The sequence below is a fragment of the Amblyomma americanum genome, chromosome 7 (genome assembly GCF_052857255.1).
Source record: "Amblyomma americanum isolate KBUSLIRL-KWMA chromosome 7, ASM5285725v1, whole genome shotgun sequence".
Lineage (NCBI taxonomy): Eukaryota > Metazoa > Arthropoda > Arachnida > Ixodida > Ixodidae > Amblyomma > Amblyomma americanum.
In genome coordinates, this window is record NC_135503.1 from 54,754,301 (window position 1) to 54,774,325 (window position 20,025).

Sequence of the window (20,025 nt, forward strand, 5' to 3'; positions counted from 1 at the left end):
GACCCTCATTTGAGTCCAGGCAGGGAGGGCAGAAAAATAGATTCACTCAATGCAAGAGCAGCTACATCGTAAAACACAGAACAATAAAATTGTCTAATGTAGTATGTACATATATCTAAAATAGCTCACAGAGTGTCTTGTCAAAATCAACAGCCGATATCACCCGTAGAGGCAGGGCGTTCCATTCGTCAATCGTTCGCGGAAAAAAAGAAAATTTAAAAGGGTTAGTATGCGCGAAGTATGGTGCTAAAGTGTGATCATGATGACGACGAGTTCTACGCGTTTCTGAAAACTGCACATAGGGGATTGAAGAAATGCCTAGTTTTCCATGAATTAGTTGGTGAAGGAAGGATAGGCGGGCTGTCTTGCGTCTGACGTGAAGTGGTTTGATATCATTTGCTGCCATTAACGAAGATGGGGAATCAATTCTATTGCACCTATTAAATATGAAACGTACTGCACGTCTCTGTATTTTTTTCTAATCCTCTTATGTCTTTTTTTGCATGGGGGTCCCAAACGATGGCAGCATATTCGAGTTTTGATCTTATAAGCGTATTGCAGGCTAATAGCTTGCAGCTGCTAGGTGCACCCCAAAGTTTATGGCGAAGAAAACCAACTTTACATAAAGCTGAGGATTTAATGTGGTCTATATGGTCATTCCATTTTAGTTGCGAGTTTATTATAACACCAAGATACTTATACCTTGGTACTTCTTTAATTGAAACGCCATTAATGCAATAGTTGAAGGAAAACGGATTTTTTCTCCTTGTTATCCGCAAGAGCATACTCCTTTGAGTATTTATTTCCATGCCCCATTTTTCACTCCAGGAAACGACACTAAGCAGAGCATTATCTAAATGTTCCTGGTCAGAAACGGAAGGTACCGGAGCATATATCATGCAATCATCGGCAAACAGAGCAATCCTAACAGCTGGATTAATACCGGGAATCATTTACATAAATCTTATTGGACTTCCCTTCGAATCGGGACGGTGCCAAGTGCTACCTTTGACTAGTAAAACAAAGTGGCTGTTTTATTTATGCCGCATGCTTTTCTTTTTTATTTTAATTCTTTTCTGGCTGTTTCCGCTTCCAACCTGTTTTCTGTGTTTTAAGCTATGTTGCTTTAATTTGTCACAGTTCGCGCAGTTTTTTACTCTACGTTTAAGCCACCAGAACTCCAGTATTTTCTTTCTCGTCTCCACTGCTGACGTGGTAATTGTGCTTTCTATCTCTAAAACCGAGAGCTTTTGCAAGGCTGATCATGTTCGCTTTGATATATGGCTACATTGCTTTACAGTATACGAGAACAGGTTTAATGTTACCTACACTGCTCCCAAATGCTACACAACCACCATCTGCTTGTTATATTGCTAGTGGGAAGGGAATCTAATCTAGTCTAAAAAGGTCGGGCACAGTCTCTAGAATTACCACGCAGCATGTCAGACTGAATTTCGCAATTTCAGGCTCGCTAATCGGTCAATGATTCTTTTTCCTATTATTTTTTTCTAGTTAGCAGTCTAGGTTTCGCAGACATTCTTTTTGCTGTTGATGGTAAATTTCTTTTCCTTGTTGCCTGTGTTCTATGTCTTAACCTTTCTAGTCATTTTCTTCCACAGCGTGTCCACGTGTTTATTTACAAGTACCTCAAGACCATGGCGGCCCACCTCTTCTCCATCTATTCTTCTTACTCTCTGCTCAAATGATATTTTGCTCTGTGCTACCCGTGCCTCAAAGGAGGACCAACTCACGTCCCCCTGAATAGCTTCGTTTGTAGTCTTTCCATGAGACCCTAGAGTAGACGTCGCAACCGTTCTTTGGTTTATCTCTATTCTCTGTAGGACATCGTATTTCAAATAAAGCACCGTGTACGCAAATGTCATCCCCGGAACCATTGCACCCTTCCACAGTCCTCGTATTACTTCGTATCAGTTGTAACCTCATAATGATCCAAGTCTCATAATGACCGCGTTCCTCTTTCTTTTATTTGCTAGATGTTCTTGATGGGTGTTTAAATATTCTCTTATTCCTTCGTTAATCTGTACCCTCATATATTTATGCTTCTCTACGCATGGTATTCCACCTATCTCTATGGATGCTATTCCAGTCCCGCGGTCGTCAAAGACATTAATGCCCCATTTTTAACACTAAATTCGAATCGAGTGTTTGTGCTCATGCGTTACTGTTTTCTTTTTCCGTTAATATAATGTAGTATTTAAGTGCGATCAGAAGTCATGCAGAGTTTATCTAGGTCTTTTTGCCAGCGCGAACAATTGATCACCTAGTAATTTACGCACCAATTGTCACATTCGAATCTCTGCTTTCAATAGGAAATTCTGCCGCCATTAAAAAGAATGCCGTTAGTTAATAAAAGCTTTCTCAAGGTAAAAACGGAAGGGGAAAAATTGGATCACCACGCTGTTGCGCCTGTCGAGTGAAAGGGAGGGGCATCACGGAGTCTGCGTGTTGACGGCTGCGATAGAATTGCCGCTGAGCCGTCGCGGTAACTCATGACGTCTGTGCATGTTATCGCGCCAATGTCCTTACAAGCACCAGATAAACCTACTTAATCCACCGCTCTTACCGTGTTGTACGACAGTGAACAAACAAAGCTAAGTTAGCAATGGCAGAACGGCGTTTGGCGAGGAGTACTGTAACTTGCAACGCCTGAAAAAGCTCAACTGCGCTCTTAATTCTGTGAAACCAGTCTCACCGAGCCCCTCCCTGGCTTTCCCATTTTGTTGGCATCTTCCTTTGACTAAGTGCAGCGCCTAATCAACAGACAGTTGGCTGGGGCAAGCATGCCAACGGTACTGCTCTTTTTCGGTTTCAATCGAATGTTAAGAAATGCTTTCGGAGTACCTTTGTTGGTCCTTTTTTTCTTTGAAACCCAAAAGTCCAACCACTGTGTATATAGAAGCCCGACTAATATTTCTGAAGCATTTTTGATGCGATACATTACAAGCGTCATGCGGCCAAAATGCGTCGTCGGTCGTAATATTTGCCCATTTGTCGGAGGGAAGGTACGCCACCTAGCTGGAAATGACGTCACTTTCATTAAAGGCATTAACGGCTTCTATTGCTATCGCAATGACAGCGCATGATGTAATAATGCGGCCCTATGAACTTTTTTTTATTTCCTTCGAGCTTTTGACCAATGCCTGTCCTGAGTTGTGCCATGATTTCAAGGACGCGCACACAACAAAAAAAAAGTAGTGCAAACGCCGATTTTCTTCTGGCATCTGCTCATGGCGGGTTCCGGAAAAAACACCCTCGGAAAAATTGTCCCCGGATCAAATGTCCCAGGAAAAAATGCGCCCTGGGAAAACATTCTTCGAAAAAATGTCCCCATTTTCGAAGCAGGCGAAAATGTCTCCAGACGGGTGCCACCAATTGTCCCGTAACCCACTGTGATTTGAGCATCCGCCTCGCATGCGGGAGATGGGGGTTCGATCCCCAGTTCCACCGAGTACCGAGCGGTTTTCTAATGGGCCCAAGTCTTCCCCTGTCCTGGTGCTCAGCTTATCTTACGTCACGTGCAGTACCGGTATGCAGGGCGCTCTACACTGTATACTCGTTCCTGTTGGTTCCGTATTAAATGCAATTGCTGCAGAAGTGCTTTAATTTTGAACCGTTCCCCAAGGGACTAATGCCAGAAGCTGCCCGATGAATACTAGGCTGCTTCGATACACGATATATTTCTGTTACCTACAGGCGGGTAAACAGAGCTAAAACAGCACCTTCCGGCGAACGCCTCCTACTTATAACCCTGCGATGCGAAGCGCCCTCTCGGCTACTCTTGATGGAGCACACAGGGTCAACAATCGTGCAACATTGTACGCTACAGCGATTCCACTCATCGGCATCGAAGTGACTGAACAACGAGCATATTCTGGGCGTTCATCCTCGCGCTGGTATTGCTACAAACGTAATGGCTGTCCTCGAGCACCCTGACGGGTTCCGGACTGAGCAGCAATGAGTCTCACAATAACTCTTCAAGTTTTTAGAGGAAACTTGCTTTATGGAACAGTGGTACAGCCACAACCATTTAAATCAGTGATTCAGGCGGAGCAATTGCCTACAGGCCACTTGTCTAATCCTGCCTGTACATTCACACCACCACTACCACCCGCCCGCCGTGGGGTGTCCGTGCGAAAAAATAATGGCGGTGGAAAGGGAATTACCGAGGGCAAGTGCGTTTCTGGATTATTGGGCGCTTCAGTGAAGGCACCGGCGTAATCGCTTTGTGGTGTGTCTTTTCTTGGCATGACCTGCAATACATGACCATGCGTGATGTGGTACTGAAAAATGCTGCATGCTTGCATCTACACTCAAAGTCAAGAAACACTCCAATAAAGTGGGCAAAATTTTTCATCTAGGTTCCCAAAGAATTCATTGTTTGGGTAATTTTCAGTTGGGGACTCTTTTGCCTAGTGGGCGCTTGCTCAGTGAACTTTTTTACCCGGGAACGTTTTTTTTTTTTTGGTGACGTTTTTTCTGATGAAAGTCTTTTCCGGGGACATTTCTTTCGGGGTCAGTTTTTTCTACACTCGCTCATGACAACTGAGCTCGCGCTGTTTTCGGACGCAGCCTTCTTGTTTCGTTAGCCTTGGCTTCGAAACAAGTAGGGCACCTAACGTAAGTAGGATGCAAGTATAGCATCCCATGAATGTATCACAGTGAGCAATACCCCGTTAGTCTCATAAAAAACAAACACATTGCTTCTGTGTACTTGCTTCAGAGATTCGCAAGCACCGACTGCAATCACTCATTTCCGAAATGGAAGTTTTTGTACGCAAGGACATGGAAGCAGAGGTCCCTCGGTACGTATACCCTGCCAGTTCCCGATAAATAATTTCGAGAGCTCTCTGGCGGCTCTCGGAATGATACGAGAAGCACTCCACCGATCGTAAACGGCAGCATTATGTACAAAGAGGAGGTCGAAAGCAACTTTGAGACTTAATAAAAACGGACGCACGCCGCCATAAACACTTGGCCCAGACCGCTTGAGAGAGTGCGATTCGCAGCATCTACAACCCGCCGCAGAATCTGCCACGAACCTTATCAGAAGAGCGAGTCCTCAGATGAGTTCTCACAGCTAACGCTGGAGAGCATCGTACAAGTCGCAAATTTTTATTTCCTTGCTCGGAGCAGGCCCCTCTCACTACCGTGTGTCACGATGGCATGTCGTGCTGCGGAGCTTTATCGTACCTGGTCTGCTAGGGCGGCCATGTCGTCATGTGGTATGTACTGAAGTTTGTGTCTCCCTCGCTAGAAAGATGTGCAAGTTGCCTCAACTGAAGACCGAAGAGAACCTGCCTCATCACCTACGCCCCCATCTCTACCGACTCCCCAACAATGACCGAGGGCCATCCCTCTCTTGCAATAAATGCTTTATTGAATCATTCGTTTTCTTGATTGCTTGTTTTTTTGCGGCACCCTTGCGCCAGAGTGTCGCGGTGCTCCCCATGGTTTTCGTTTAAACCCGAATTAATCGCCTAAATATTTCCATGTTGAAGAACCCATGCACAGCCACGGTGAGTCCGACTATTCGACTGTGAGAAATATATGAGCGCGCTCTACTAAAAAAAAAGAAAGCAAGTACGTTTACAGCCCTAGATTAGCGCGAAACGGAGCTGAACGTTTCTTTTTTTTTTTTGCTTCTCAGCGTAGATGCGTTAGAACCAATCATCATTGCCCCAGCCCCAATGAGCTTACTATGCCTGGACGCAATGCCTGAAGAACAATGGCGGTCAACAGTCCGGCCCTCCGTTACCTCACCTGACCCCTCCTACAACATGGCAGTAAGCATCTCCATTCTGCAATCAAGTCCTCCTATAGAGTCCGCCACTCACTCCAGCTGCGTTCCTACATTCACACATATTGTCTATGCCGCCAAGCCTCTAACTCCCCGACCATACCTCCGTCACATCTCGTGCCTCCCTCCAACAACCTCACGTGGGCCCAATGAACCGCTCCGCCAACCCCTCTGCAGCCCGTCCTCTGGCCGCTTCTAGTCACCCACATCCGGCACATTCCGTCCGCCGCGGTAGCTGAGTGGTTACGGCGCTCGGCTCCTGGCCCGAAAGACGCGGGTTCGATCTCGGCCGCGGTGGTCGAATTTCGATGGAGGCGAAATTCTAGAGGCCCGTGTACTGTGCGATGTCAGTGCACGTTAAAGAACCTCAGGTGGCCGAAATTATCCGGAGCCCTTCACTACGGCGTCCCTAACAGTCTGAGTCGCTTTGGGACATTAAACCCCCCTAAACCAAACCAAATGTCCAGCGCACCCAAGGTGCACGGGGCCCTACTCCGCCCTCTCCGCTGCATAGCGCCCATTAAAAAGGCGACTAAGACCCGGACATGAGCAAAAAAAAAAAAGTCTCTCTCCCTATCTCTCTCTGCGTTCAGCGTCAAAAGACCGAGAACTTGAACTCTAGGCTGTCGCAGCTTCCCGAGCCCAGCCGCAACATCTTTGCTGCAGCTGTGGGGCATCGCAACGGAGGAGACAATTCGCGAGGTATGCGCAGCAATATTTCATGCGGGCGCCTCCAGACATGCATGCGTGCAAGGGACACCTGAGCGCGTGCAGCATATTTGATAGCGAAAAGCGTACGAACGTCAGCTCGGAGGGCAGCCGCCGACAAGGCCCAAGACGAAATAAAAGCGCCCGTGCCTCGGGCAGGCAGGCAGGCAGCTTTGCAGGCAGATAAGTGAAAGCCGCTTGACGTCAACTGAGAACCTCGAACATTGATTGGTAACTAAAATAAATTTTAAAAAAGTCACTTTCTGGAGCAAGTGTTGTGATTTATTGGGTGCATGCTTTTACCGAATTGCCGCCGCGGTGGCTGATTGGTTACGGCACCCGGCTGCTGGCCCGAAAGACGCGGGTTCGATCCCGGCCGCGGCGGTCGAATTTCCATGGAGGCGAAATTCTAGAGGCCCGTGTACTGCGCGATGTCAGTGCACGTTAAAGAACCCCAGGTGGTCGAAATGCCCGGAGCCCTTCACTACGGCGTCTCTCGTAGCCTGAGTAGCTTTGGGATGTTAAACCCCCATAAACCAACCATAAACCAGCTTTTACCGACTTCGTCCCTTGGCACGCTGAAAATATGGGCTGGAATATTATAACGATTCTTCCCAGTCCTATTCATCCTTACCCTTCGCCATTGGCTGAGGTGAAGTCATGACCTCGTTGTTGCCACGATCAGCCAGAATTGGGTGAAAGGGTTCGTTTCTTGCAAAAGGAAACTACCGAAGGGTTACTTTTCGCTCGCTTTTGTCTCGATTTCGTCTACAGAGTACGTATCAGCCACATGCAGGTGCGCGAACTCAGTTCACTGTTCCACAGAAAAATCATAATAATAATGCTTGGTTTTGGGAGAAAGGAAATGGCGCAGTATCTGTCTCATATATCGTTGGACACCTGAACCACGTCGTAAGGGAAGGGATAAAGGAGGGAGTGAAAGAAGAAAGGAAGAAAGAGGTGCCGTAATGGAGGGCTCCGGAATAATTTCGACCACCTGGGGATCTTTAACGTGCACTGACATCGCACAGCACACGGGCGCCTTACGTTTTGCCTCCATAAAAAGGCAGCGGCCGCGGTTGGGTTCGAAAAAAGCGAGCGTTTTAAAGATTGGTTTTGGTTTATGGGGTTCAACGTCCCAATGCCACTCAGGCCATGAAGGGTGCCGTAGCGGAGAGCTCCGGATAATTTCGACCACTAGGGGTTCTTAACGTGCACTTACTTCGCACAGTACATGGGCCTCGCTTTTCGTCTCCATCGAATTGCACCGCCTCAGCCGGGATCAAACCCACGTCTTTCGGTTCAGCTGCCGAGCATCATAACCACTGAGCCAACGCGGCGGCAAACGTTTTAAAAAGCTAATAACGCTGTCCCCCCTGCAAGGTCCTCATTGCACATTACTATAACGGTCAGTGCATCCGACGTTAACGACTGCCAGCAATAACAAGCGATAACGATAACGAAAGCAGCAGAAAAGCTGGGACAAACGACCCAGAAAATGGAGATGCTAACGAGCGCATTCGTTTGAATAAAGTAATGGCGCTACACGTCCTAACGTTATGAGGGCTAGTTTGAAGCGGAAGAAAAAAAATCTGAAAAGATTTCATGCGACTAAGCTGCTTAATACTGCGAACTCCAGTTCGGAAGAACGGTAAAATACCGCACAGGTGACATTCACGAAGAAATTAAGCTGCGATCGTGTGGTAATTCGCTCTGAATAAAGCTATGGCAGAGAGGGAGTAGGAAGATCGAATCTTGACACTCACTAGGTGATGAAGGGATGGCAAGCACCCTGAGGCTTTCCTCTCCCTTGTTCACTTTGCGAGTGTAAATAAAGCTATGCGGATTAAGGAAGCAGGAAGGAAAGAAAGAAAGGAAGAAAGAAAGAAAGAAAGAAAGAAAGAAAGAAAGAAAGAAAGAAAGAAAGAAAGAAAGAAAGAAAGAAAGAAAGAAAGAAAGAAAGAAATACGTGCGAAATCTACGCGCGAGTCCGTGTACCCGATGAAGCTCTACGCAATAGGTGACGTCAAACAGCGCTTACGCCTAAACAACCGGCAGCTCCTTTCGTAAACAAGCTTCCGAGACGCATACCGAACGCTCAAAACGCCTTCCCTTCGAGATTTCAGTGGCGGGAGTGTTTTCCGCAAAGGCGAAGCTACAAAAGAAAACTTCATCGAACGTCGCAAAACATAGTCCGAAACGTGCGTGCTAATGCGCGACGTTCATTCCGTGTTTAACGTTAGTTACACCGCAAACCAGGCCACATGAGCACTATGAGGCAAGGTCTCAGCTGCGTGGACCCCAACAGAAACAAACACGTGCTAAGGAACAGCAATAAACTTAAATTGAAGAGATGTGGGAGGTCGGATGAGGGGGGGGGGGGGGGGGGGAGACAGAGAGTGGGGGGTGGAGACCACGCGACGCATTCGGAGGAAGACGTTATAGGAGGAAGACGGACAAAGAACTTCACGGACCCACGCCTGGCGAAAAGCACGAAGGTATGCGGCCCAGCCGTTTTGCTTTTTCGCCCTTTTTCTTTTTTCTTCTCTCTTTCTCTCGCTGCCGGAGCTGGAACAGCTGGCGATCGGCGCATGCGCGTGTGGCAGCCGCCTGTTTCGATTCACACGTAAGCAGGATAGCGGCGGTCGCAGCCGGCAGGCAGGCAACAGCTGAGGCGGCCGGCAACCGCCACTGATCCCGCGGACACGTTCATAGCAGCACGCACTGCAACTCTGCTGCGCATCACCTTCGGTTGCCAACTTCATGTCCGGTACTGCAGCGACGTTGCCCTCCAGGCCTGCTGGAACGACGAGTACCGTGCTACGAGGAAGCAGTGCCATGGATTACTGCTGACAGCTTCCGGCGACGACCAGCGCCTTTAAGGCGTACTCGCCGTTAGGATCGCTTTCTGCCAGACCTGGTTTCGTCGTCTTGCGTCACGAAGGTAAGTCTCGTGGGTGTACCACTCACTGCGCGTCTTTGGCGGGCATATGTTTGTAACATGCAACGTGCGGAGTTGTGTGCAGATGCGTAAGCTCGCCGACAAAGCCTCCGCTAATGATGTTTTGTTAGCGCGTAGCTGAGTTTTGCTGCTGCAGTCGTGTCTTGCTTGCTTGGATATATGTTAACTTTGCAAGTAATACGAATTGCATTTCTACCTGCATTTCAACCTGCTAAATGTCGACGAAAATTAAAAAAAAAACTCACTTTCGCAGAGCCGCGATCCTTTGCTGCTGAAATGCAGAATCGCCCCTGCAATTTTCGCTGCGGCCATAAATGTCGCTTTCTTAAGAGCCCTTCTCGGGCACATTACAATGTACCTCCACTGTTTCAATGCTTCTTTTAGTTTTATTTTTGTTTTCTCACGCATGAGGTAGCGCTATACAGGTGAGGCCCTGCATTTCATAGTAGCTGCATACCGTTTCCTGGATCGAAAGCGCGAGTGAATGCGCGACGTTTGCAGCCTGCTGATGCCGCTAACATGTCCGGCTTTTCAGTAACAGCGAATGTGTGTTGCCACATGCAGCAGCATTTCTGGAGTAAATCTGGGATTTGGGAACGTGTTATTTTCATTCCACTGAAAATGCACGCCTCCCTATGGATCTATGGATCTCTTCTATAGATTTATGGATCCAGGATCCTCTGGCGGATTTATGGACTTCCATAAGCTTCAGATTTCGAGAGCAGGCAGTGAAACTTATGCAGAATGTGTGTAACAGCCATGAAAGCATAACAGTGAACTTTTAATCTGCCAGCATAAAATTAATTGATAACGAAACGACGTTTATTTTCATAGAATGCAGTAGTGTCCCCCGGTCGCTACAGTATAGGCCAGTAATCGTAAATCAAAGAAAACTAGAAAATACCTGACACATATTTTTGAAATATTTTGTTTGTAAAAGAAAGATTGTCGATCGTTGTATTTTTTGTAAATGCTTTATAAACTTATAGGTCCCACCTCCTGTCGCCGCTATTAGTTTATAAAACGTATACAAAATTACAACGAGAGATAACATTTCGTTTACGAAGAAACTATTTCAAAAGTATATTTTTGAAATATTTTTCTCAAACGAAATGTTGTCGTCCGTTGTAATTTTGTACGGTGTTTTATAAACGAATAGGTTGCCTTTGCTGTCCCATCATTTACTGGCTGATGAGCCGCACGTTACCATGGAGGCGAAACGCGAAGGCGCCTGTGTGCTGCGCGATGTCAGTGCACGTTTAAGATCCCCAGGCGGTCGAAATTATCCCCGAGCCCTCCACTACGGCATTCATTTCTTTCTTTCTTTCTTCCCTCTCTCAGTCCCTCCTCTATCCGTTCCCTTACGGCGCGGTTCCGGTGTCCGCCGAGATGTAAGACAGGTTCTGCGCCATTTAAATTAATAATAATAATTGGTTTTGGGGGGAAAGGAAATGGCGCAGTATGTCTCATATATCTTTGGACACCTGAACCGCGCCGTAAGGGAAGGGATAAAGGAGGGAGTGAAAGAAATTCCTCAAAAACCATTTTTCATTTCATTTTCATTAACGCATAACTAACCATGCATGTATGGCACCTACCAAACACACAGCGTATAGTTTTCAGCCCCGAATTTTCTTTCCCAAGTTGCATTGCGCCCATCACGAAGAAGGCTGCGAAATGTCGTTGCCGCTAAAAGTAAAAAAGAAAAGTAAAGCAGAAAAGTGGCGCCTGCGCTGCTTCGTGCTACACCAAGGGCAAATTTCAGTGCGTCTGTGTCGGCGATTATGTAAAGATCATGAACGGTGACCCCCCCCGCCTTCTGCGCGCATCGCGCGCAAAATGTGGGGCCGCACTGCTGAAGGGTCAGGAACGAACGGTTAGCGCTACACCGCTCAATCATCCTGTCAGAACGAAGGTTGCGAGGGAATCGTGGCATTCGGCGCTCTGCTGCTGCTAATTCCGTTCCGCGCAGAGCATGTATACGACGCCTGCGCGCGAATTCCGCAGTGCCTCGCGATGCGCTCCTTTCGAATCTTCTCGACACGGCCGGTCTCGCCCATAGACGTGTTGCAAGCACAGTGGCTGTCTTTTACAAATATATGCATGTGTTTAAGTTTGTACGTCACCATATACGCAAAAGCGATCGCACTAGCATATGCACTGGAAGGAGAAAAAAAATGCTTGTTCAAGCTTCTGTTCTGTGCACTGCTCTTGACGTGGCGCCATTCACATGGCGTGTTGGTATGATGGCATTAACATAACATAAGCTAACGATTACTATCAGGTCATCAAAGCTAATCGCTGATTTTTTAATTAGCGCTGACTCACTGCTTAGACAACGTGCTGCAGGTGCAACACAGATGAAATGTTCTCTTAAGGCATGCTGTTATTGTTTGGAAGGAGGTGGGCGCAGACAAAAGACGAATCAGATTGGAGGGGACGACCACAAGCGCTTGCTATGGAATCGCTGTTCAAACGGCCCTAGCTTGTTCTAAACCGGGCTGTCTGGCGTTAGGAAGAACGATATCCAGGTGTTTCAGTTAGATATCTCCTGTTAACGGGGAGAACACGCCTCAACAATCGGCTTTTGGAGAATCTAGGATTCCGGAGACCCTCTCAAATGGAACTTTCATGGCAACTGGATACACTGTCACCATTTGCAAGGCTAGACAGGGGGATCTCTTTGGGCAAGTCAGCCAAGTATAGTGTCTCCACCCCTCCGATTAGGCTAGCAACCATCTATGCCCTTTCTTCTGCCTTGCACAACTGAGGCTAATCGAGCTTGACGCATCGCGGTTCAATGCGCTCAAAGGAAGTGCCGCCGCGTGTGATTGATTTCTGCGCCTCCAGCATTAATATCTTGCCTCGCACTAAGGAAATGGCTAACTGAGGCATGTTCATCGATTGGTCGTACATATGGAAACACGCATGACCAAATAGTGTAGCGGTCGAGTTGACTAAGGGTCTGTTTCTGTCACTACGGTATACAGCTGCAACCGCATCGGTTTGCCTCTTCGAAGAGGACGCTGCAATGTTCCACAAGCTGCGTTTTGATGGCGCCTGTAGCATTCGGGAGGTTAGCACCTCGCCGTGCTCTGGCGGGTGAGGCTAGATCCTGGCCCGCCAGCACCTCATTGCGACATATAACTACATCCTCCCGTGCCTCCCTGGGCTCTAGAACAGTTCTCGTTGATATCTCACTAAACTCTAGAACCTAACCCGCCGGCACGTCACTGCTCTGAAACCTCATCAGCCGGCACCTCACACTGTTCCGAGCGTCTCATCCTAGCACCCCACAGTACTACGGAACCTTATCAGCCGGCACCTCACCGCGCTCTAAGACCTCTCTCGCTGGAGCCTCATTGAGCTCCAACCTCACTAAGCTCCAACCTCACTCGTAGCAGTGGCCTTGAGAATGGCTTTGGCGGTGGGATGCTGAGTTCTGTGTCACGAGTTGCATTTGTACCGCATAAGCTGAATTCTGCTGGACGCAAAACTACTTGGCTGTTCTAGTTTTGATGCACGTTAAGCTTTAAAAAATGCGGTTGGAGAAATTTATGGGAAGGGTTTCTTTACAGCGTGGCTCACAGCTCCGTAGCTTTTTATGTAATCTTTACTTTTCGCTCTGTTGGCTCAGCAGTGAAGCCGTAGCAGGAGCAACTAGCCCAAACCACCGTGTTACTTCAACGTATTTCTTCTACACTGGGCTCTTTTCAGCACAGTCCTGTCTTGTTTGTTCCTTGTCTTCTGTGCGCGTTTTATTCATGCTGCGAAAGTTGTCTCCATTATGAACTCTTATCTGCCGCGTTAGTCATAGCACAGTCACTTCCAAGAGTTCACGGGGTCAACAGCCCAGCAAAGCAACAGTGACGCTTCGAGAAGGCATTTCTCGGCATTCAAAGGTGCTCTAGCGGCCGGGATAGCAGAAAACCGATGACAATGGCACTTCTTTTAAGTCGCATAATCTCCAGTGCTATGCTCTGAACTTGCAGCCATATGTTCATTTGTTCATAAACGAATATGAATCCGGTTCTATTTGCGTCGTCGGACAACATGGCTTAGTCTCGTCTGCGAGTGTGGTATCAAATGAAGACGTTAGATGTTCAGTGACTCACTCACTCAGATCGGATTTCGTGGCAACGTTTTACCTTTTACATAGTGCTTAAATGTTTTAGGGAGCACTGCATTGTCGAGCGAAAACTCAACATTAAGACTACGTAGACACCGTTTAAAAGTATAAGTCCGCGTCGGCGTAGTTGTATGTCGTGACGCAAACCAACGTCAATTTGCTGTTGCCTGTGAAAAATGTCGCCCATGTGCGCCTCATACCCACGGTACATGGAATTTGGTGAGCGGGTGATATACATACTACGCCACTTCTAGTTTTGGGGCCCAGATGGGCTTTGGATAGGGTTTGACGCTGGGTGTGACATGCGGCATGGCTAGCGCTTATCATTTGTCTGAGTGTGGGCGGGAAAGAGTTCTTTGGTTTTATTCGGTTCCCATGAGTTCACGGCTGAGTACAAAGCGTATTCACAGCAACTATACTATGATCCTCCATGCCAAATACAGAGTGCATGACGCAGGCAGTTAAATAGGAATTGCATATCGTTCGGGAAACTTACGCCGGAAAGAGAATGCGAAGCTACCATATATTACGACGCAGTTCCAGTTAAACGAACAATGACTTCAAAGCATCCGTACTGGTCCGGACCCCGGTGATTCATTGGCTTGCAACCTTTAAGAGCAAGCGGCCGGCAACTTACGGGCGGCAGTGACGACAATTGCTGTGTTATAGGGCTAAAAAGAAGAGCGCGTGTCGGACTATATTGCTTATGTTTTATTATCGCAAACTCATCCTGCTTTGTTTTAACGGTGCATCACTGCTCTCGATACAAAAGACTCGCCCTCAAGAACATGGAGCCGCAGATCAGGTGACCTGCCGCATGTAGCATCTTCAGTAAGGCTGCTTTTGCATACATTTGGGAACATGAAGCTCACGTCGTGTAAGATTATACAGTCAAAACTATTTATAAATGCACTGTTTATAACGAAATAATGGATATAACGAAGTAACGACGGTTCCCCTTTGAAGCTCTGTAAACACTGGATATAACAAAACTATGGCTATAACGAAGTAATCGTCGGGCCCCTTCAGCCTCGTTATAATGAGGCTCAACTGTAGTAGCTGCCATTTAGTCTGGAGCGTAGTATACCTCAAGATCTTCAACTTCCCTCTGACTACCAGCCGTTTATTTAAGTATGAGGCTTCCGTCTACTCTATAGCAAGTCGTAGGTTAACTTGACAAAACTGCTAAGACTATGCAGGGAATGTATCAGCTTCCGTACCATTCGATTACGTCATAACGCCCAAGACATCAATGTCTCCTGGAGCGGGGTCCTAACCGAAGTTACCGTAGGCTGCGTAAAGCCAGCTGTATGCCGGCTTGGTGCGAGAGTTTGGAGCGAGTCAGATCTTGACAACGGTGCAGATCGCCACGTAGGCCGCTGAGATTAGAAAATTTGCTAGCACTGTGCAAGGTTAATTGGATATTATAGGCAGAGGTTTTGTCCTACAGTGCACATTATGCCCAGAAATTCTGGAAAGCGCATTGTTCAACGGGAAATAGTTTCTGAGCGCAATTTTTTATATATCGTAAGATTTCACTATAACAATAATTAAATCCACCGATCTCCCCTCGGCAGGCTTGAATTTTTGGCTATTAAAGGTTTTACTATCATCAAAAACGTTCCCCACTGGTTTTCTGTGCCAGTCTTAACCACTTGACGCGAGTGATGAACGAACTTCTAAAACAAGATTTTGCTACACATCGGAAGAACGAACCACGCCTTCGCTATTCCCATAACAGTGCGTTGCCATATTCCGCGCTTGCCTCAAAATTAGAATTGATTTCCAAGAATCCTGGACTTTAGACTGAATGATGCTGATGTGACATGAATTGTTACTTCGAATGTCATGCCGTAGATAGTTAACTGAGGCATTCTGCTTTCACTGACGCAACACGTAGCATCGTCGCGTTCCAGCCCCACACAAAAGGCTAACCAAACAGGAGGTGGTAGACTGGCGCAGACTACAAGCCTGTACCTACCCACATCTACAGAAACTACTCAAGACTTTCTTTACACAATACGTAGACAAATGTCCGTGGTGTTAGTGTAAACTGACCCTAGAGCAAGTCACATGGACCTGCCCTAACGCAGACCTAGACCCAAGCATAAACAACAAATTGTGACTCAGTGGGAGCACTTGCTGGCCAGAGAGGACGATGAAGTGCAATGATTTCTCGTACGCCGAGCCACGATGGCAGCTGTCAAGTGTGGCATCCTGGACCGAGGATCGAACACGGCGTCCAGGGACACGTAAGGGTCACGAACACCCCAAATAAGTGGCGAATAGTTTTTTTTCGTGCATCCATCCATCTGGGGAATGACGAAGGGTTAAAAGAAACAAGAGTCCATGCTCGAGCATGACCTACACCCACGTTCAGCCTGATGACCACTCGAAGGTGGCGACTGCTGCTTTTTGTAGTTACGGACAGTCGATCGAATAGGCTTCACAGTGAACGCCCCTTATAACTGCCACGTCACGGTGGACCTGAGGCCGCCCGCCCAGACTCAGTTTTCACTTGTCCACGCACAATGAACGCACTGAGGGCCGACACAGTTGGCAAACAATGGAAGCGCTATCAAGCCTCCGAGGAATGTACGTATCCCTGCCGCAGTTCGTCGCCTGCGATTGTCTCCAGCACTATTTATTGGCCTTCTTATTTTTTTTTTATCCTCGCTATCAGCTACTCCACTGCTGACGCAATACGGCGCAGGTGTTTTGTGCTACATGTACAGAGACTGTCTGTTGCACGAAGAGATTTTTATCAGTTCCACCGGGTCGTGCATCCACGTCACGAAGACTTTTGTTCCCGCAACATCAAGTAATTTATGTCGCGATGATTCACTGCTACAGTTATCGGTATCGGTCACGCAGGATGTTTGGTGGAAAAGAAGACGAGCGGGAAAATTCGTCGAGTCTGTCACGCATCCTTCTGCAATGCGTCGCAGAAGGAGACGTTTGCTGTCAAATTTATGGGCCAAGAAAGGCTCAAATTCACGCGCATGACATTTCTTAGTCTGTAAGATATTGCGCTATATGATATGCTACAAAGAAGCGCCACGTATCTTGTTTGTCGCCTCCTTCGCAGCTTTTTTGGACGTTCCACCGATTTTACCCTGTATTTTATTTCACATCTTGAGCAAGCAAAACGGGTTTTGTTTGCTTTGCCCGCTTGTTCCTTAGTGACTGTGGCGTTCTGCTTTTGCGTGCAAGGTCGCGGGTTCTATTCCGATCGTGGTGGGCTCATTTCGCTGAAGACGGAATATTGAAACGATCCTGAATAGAGGTGTTTTTTCGCGTTCAAGATACTCCAGTGGTGGAAATTCATCTTGCCTCTCGACAAACCGCGTTGCATTGACAAGTAAAGGATCCGTTATATAGGTTACTTTGAAATGTTCTTGAGAAGGCATGAAATGTCGACGATCTGCCTTGTGAAATGAAACAAATTATGGATGCATGGTTTTATCGGCTATTTGGTTTCTCCTTGTTCTGACTAAATTTCGTGGCTCCTAAGTCTTTTGACCTCGAGCACAGATATGCATCTTGCACCTGAATCTTCTTTCTCCCTCTAGCCCACAAACCGCCATCTGGCGCCCAGTATGCCTAGTACAGGCCTATACCTTCCCCACCGCTCTCTACTACACTCTAAACACTAATACGCCTATATGGGAGTGAAAAGGGAAGTAAGCTGTCCTCGAGCACACTCCCTATCATAGCAGGGTGTGCGCTAGAAGGCACCTTACTTCTTCTTACTCCTTTCGGTTTAGAGCGTACTATCATCTCTACCGCACCGTCGGTCCGCCCCAATGTACCGTCTGTTGCAAGTTTACAATCCACCGCGCCATTCATTTCAATGTAGTGGTGAACTGCAAACTTTTGCAAGTCTGTACTTGCTGTGTGTGTAGGCTTATACTTTCCCCATGGTCTGGCACTGCCACGCCATTCGTACCCTGACCCTCATCTCAACCTTACGTGCTGTCAGTGGCGCCCTAGCCAGCAATGAATGACTGGTGGAGCTTGCAGGAATAATGTCCGCTACGACTGATACAACTGTCTAGGTGCTTAAGACATTATTAAAATAAAGATGTTCAATGACTAACCCACTCACTCGGGTCGTATTTAGTAGCAACGTTTGACAAGCGCAATACTTGAAATATTACTGGCGTAGGTCGTCTGAACCATTATGTTGTGTACGTTGGAAATGGAAAATAGTGACCAGTTTTCCTTTGCCACCTTTCAGAGAGCACACATATCTCATGAAAACCGTGTCGTCCTAGATACCTGTGTGAAACTACGCGCTTTAAAAATACATAGATGACTATATCCTCTCGGCACTGTATCCAGGTAAGCCCCACCATCGATTGCTTCATTCCGTCCAATGCCACAATTCAAACACAAGGTAGCCAGGCGATAAAGAACTACCGGCACCAACCTTTCCAGTTTCCTGTTCTTTCTGATTTTAATGAGCACCGTTTGACATTCCGCAAGAAAGAAAGAGCTGTTTCAAATTTTTTGGCCATTTAATGAAGCCAAGTCTATAGACTACGTTCTAAATGCGAGAAGCACTGAGTGGGGAGTAACGCCACCGGGTGTCCACGCACACATAGCAGGCGATGACGTATGCATAAAAAGCTGTGACGCGTCCCCTACGCGCCAGTATCTCGGACCAGCCGTCAGGAGCAGCCGTCATCAGACGTCAGCACAACTGACTTAAAAAAGATGTCACCCAATACATCATCGAGCAGCACAGTATCGTCGCAGTTGTCAATGCAGCGAGCCTTGGTGCTTGAGTCTTTCACCTCGCTCTACATGATTCAAGGTGTTTTCTATCATTATTTACGAAGGAAATGTTAATTGCGCACTTAAGCATTTTCCTCAATGTTCCGTTCTAATATCCTCTAAAAGCCACATTGACATTATCAAAGACTCCTCAGGCGCCATCCGCAGTCTGCGGCGTGTTCTCAACCCCGACTTTATGGCTCAGGAGACTCAGGACCTGACAAATTCTCTGTGACGGTGCGGGTACAAGGACCCGTCAAAGTGCACACCCCACACAAGCATTGGTGGATGGAGCACGCCCCAACCAAGAGCCTGCTCGTCCTTTTCAGTCGGCCCCCACCTCAGGAGACGACTCCGGCGTCACTCGAGCACTTCTCTTAGTGTTTTTGTATATGCTATATACAGGAACACCAGCTTCCCCCACCGCGCGGCACCCGCCTTCCTTGTGGCACTGTATGATGGGAAGAGGCTTTGCTTCGAAGGTTACGCCTTCATGTCGCCCTCACTCCTATGTTAACCAAGTCGTAGCCGGCACAGTGCCATGCCCCCTTCGGCAACTCCTGCCCCCGATGTCCCGCTCCGGCTTGCGAAGTGGGCATTGGACACCTACTCTTGACCTGCCTCACCCATGCCTTCCGACAGAAACACCCGCTCCGATGCGGACCGCAGCCAAATCGACAGCCAGATGCGGAATATTGGATGTCGGGGCCCGACCACCGGACCTTGTTGGTCTTCCTTGGGGAATCCGGCACGAATCTGTATCTGTAGGGTACTATTTAATGCCAAAAGGAATGCTGCTGTGGTTATTTTCACAAACGCCTCATGGGAAAAAAATAAACTGGGTGTAAACAAAGAGAGACGGTTAGGAGAAAAGGCGGGGGAGGTTAATAATAATTATTAATAGTTGGTTTTGGGGAAAGGAAATGGCGCAGAATCTGTCATATATGGTTGGACACCTGAACCGCGCCGTAAGGGAGGGGGTAAAGGAGAGTGAAAGAAGAAAGGAAGAAAGAAGTGCCTTAGTGGAGGGCTCCGGGATAATTTCGACCACCTGGGGATCTTTAACGTGCACTGACATCGCACAGCACATGGGCACCTTCGCTTTTCCCTCCACGAACCAGTAGGCGGCTCTGGTTTGCTGGCGTAGACTCTGGAAAGGAAAGAGGGCGCATAAAGGGGAAGGGGAAAAATCAGCTCTTATTAACAATGGAAAGCCACGACAAATAAAACAATACAAGTTCAACAGCCTGTGTGTCCCTGCAGCCGTCGCTCGATGTTCGCTGTTATGTCCGGTTCACTTAGTCCAATATTAAGCGCTGAGCGGTTCTTGCAGTAAAACACGTTGATAGGTGAGCTCGAAATGTGCATAGCTTAAGAAGCGCAAGAAAGGACAGCACACAGAAGAAGGGACGACTGGAAGCGCATGTCCCATCGATCCTTCTTCTGTGTGCTGTCCTATCTTGCGCTTCATCTTCTCAAGCTGAGCTGGTCGTTGGCCTGGAGGACCAGGCTGTATAGCTGCTTGTCTCATAGGGCCGACGCCAGCTAGGAACGTAGGGACGAAAAGGGGCGAAAGAAATGAGGAAATCGAATAGCGACTCGACAAGAGAAGAGGCAATGTCCGAAATT

General features: G+C 47.6%; 1 protein-coding gene across 2 annotated transcripts in view; it reads left to right on the forward strand.

Annotated features, from left to right (window-relative positions):
• The first annotated feature begins 9,101 nt into the window (after positions 1–9,101).
• The window catches only part of LOC144099131 (dual serine/threonine and tyrosine protein kinase-like), a 96,145-nt gene continuing 85,221 nt past the window's right edge, over positions 9,102–20,025 (forward strand). Inside the window, exon 1 of one of the 2 annotated variants that reach the window (XM_077632227.1) lies at positions 9,102–9,470. The gene's annotated coding sequence lies outside the window, so the exon portion shown is untranslated. The remainder of the gene's footprint in view (positions 9,471–20,025) is intronic. The other variant, XM_077632228.1, reaches the window with a different exon arrangement.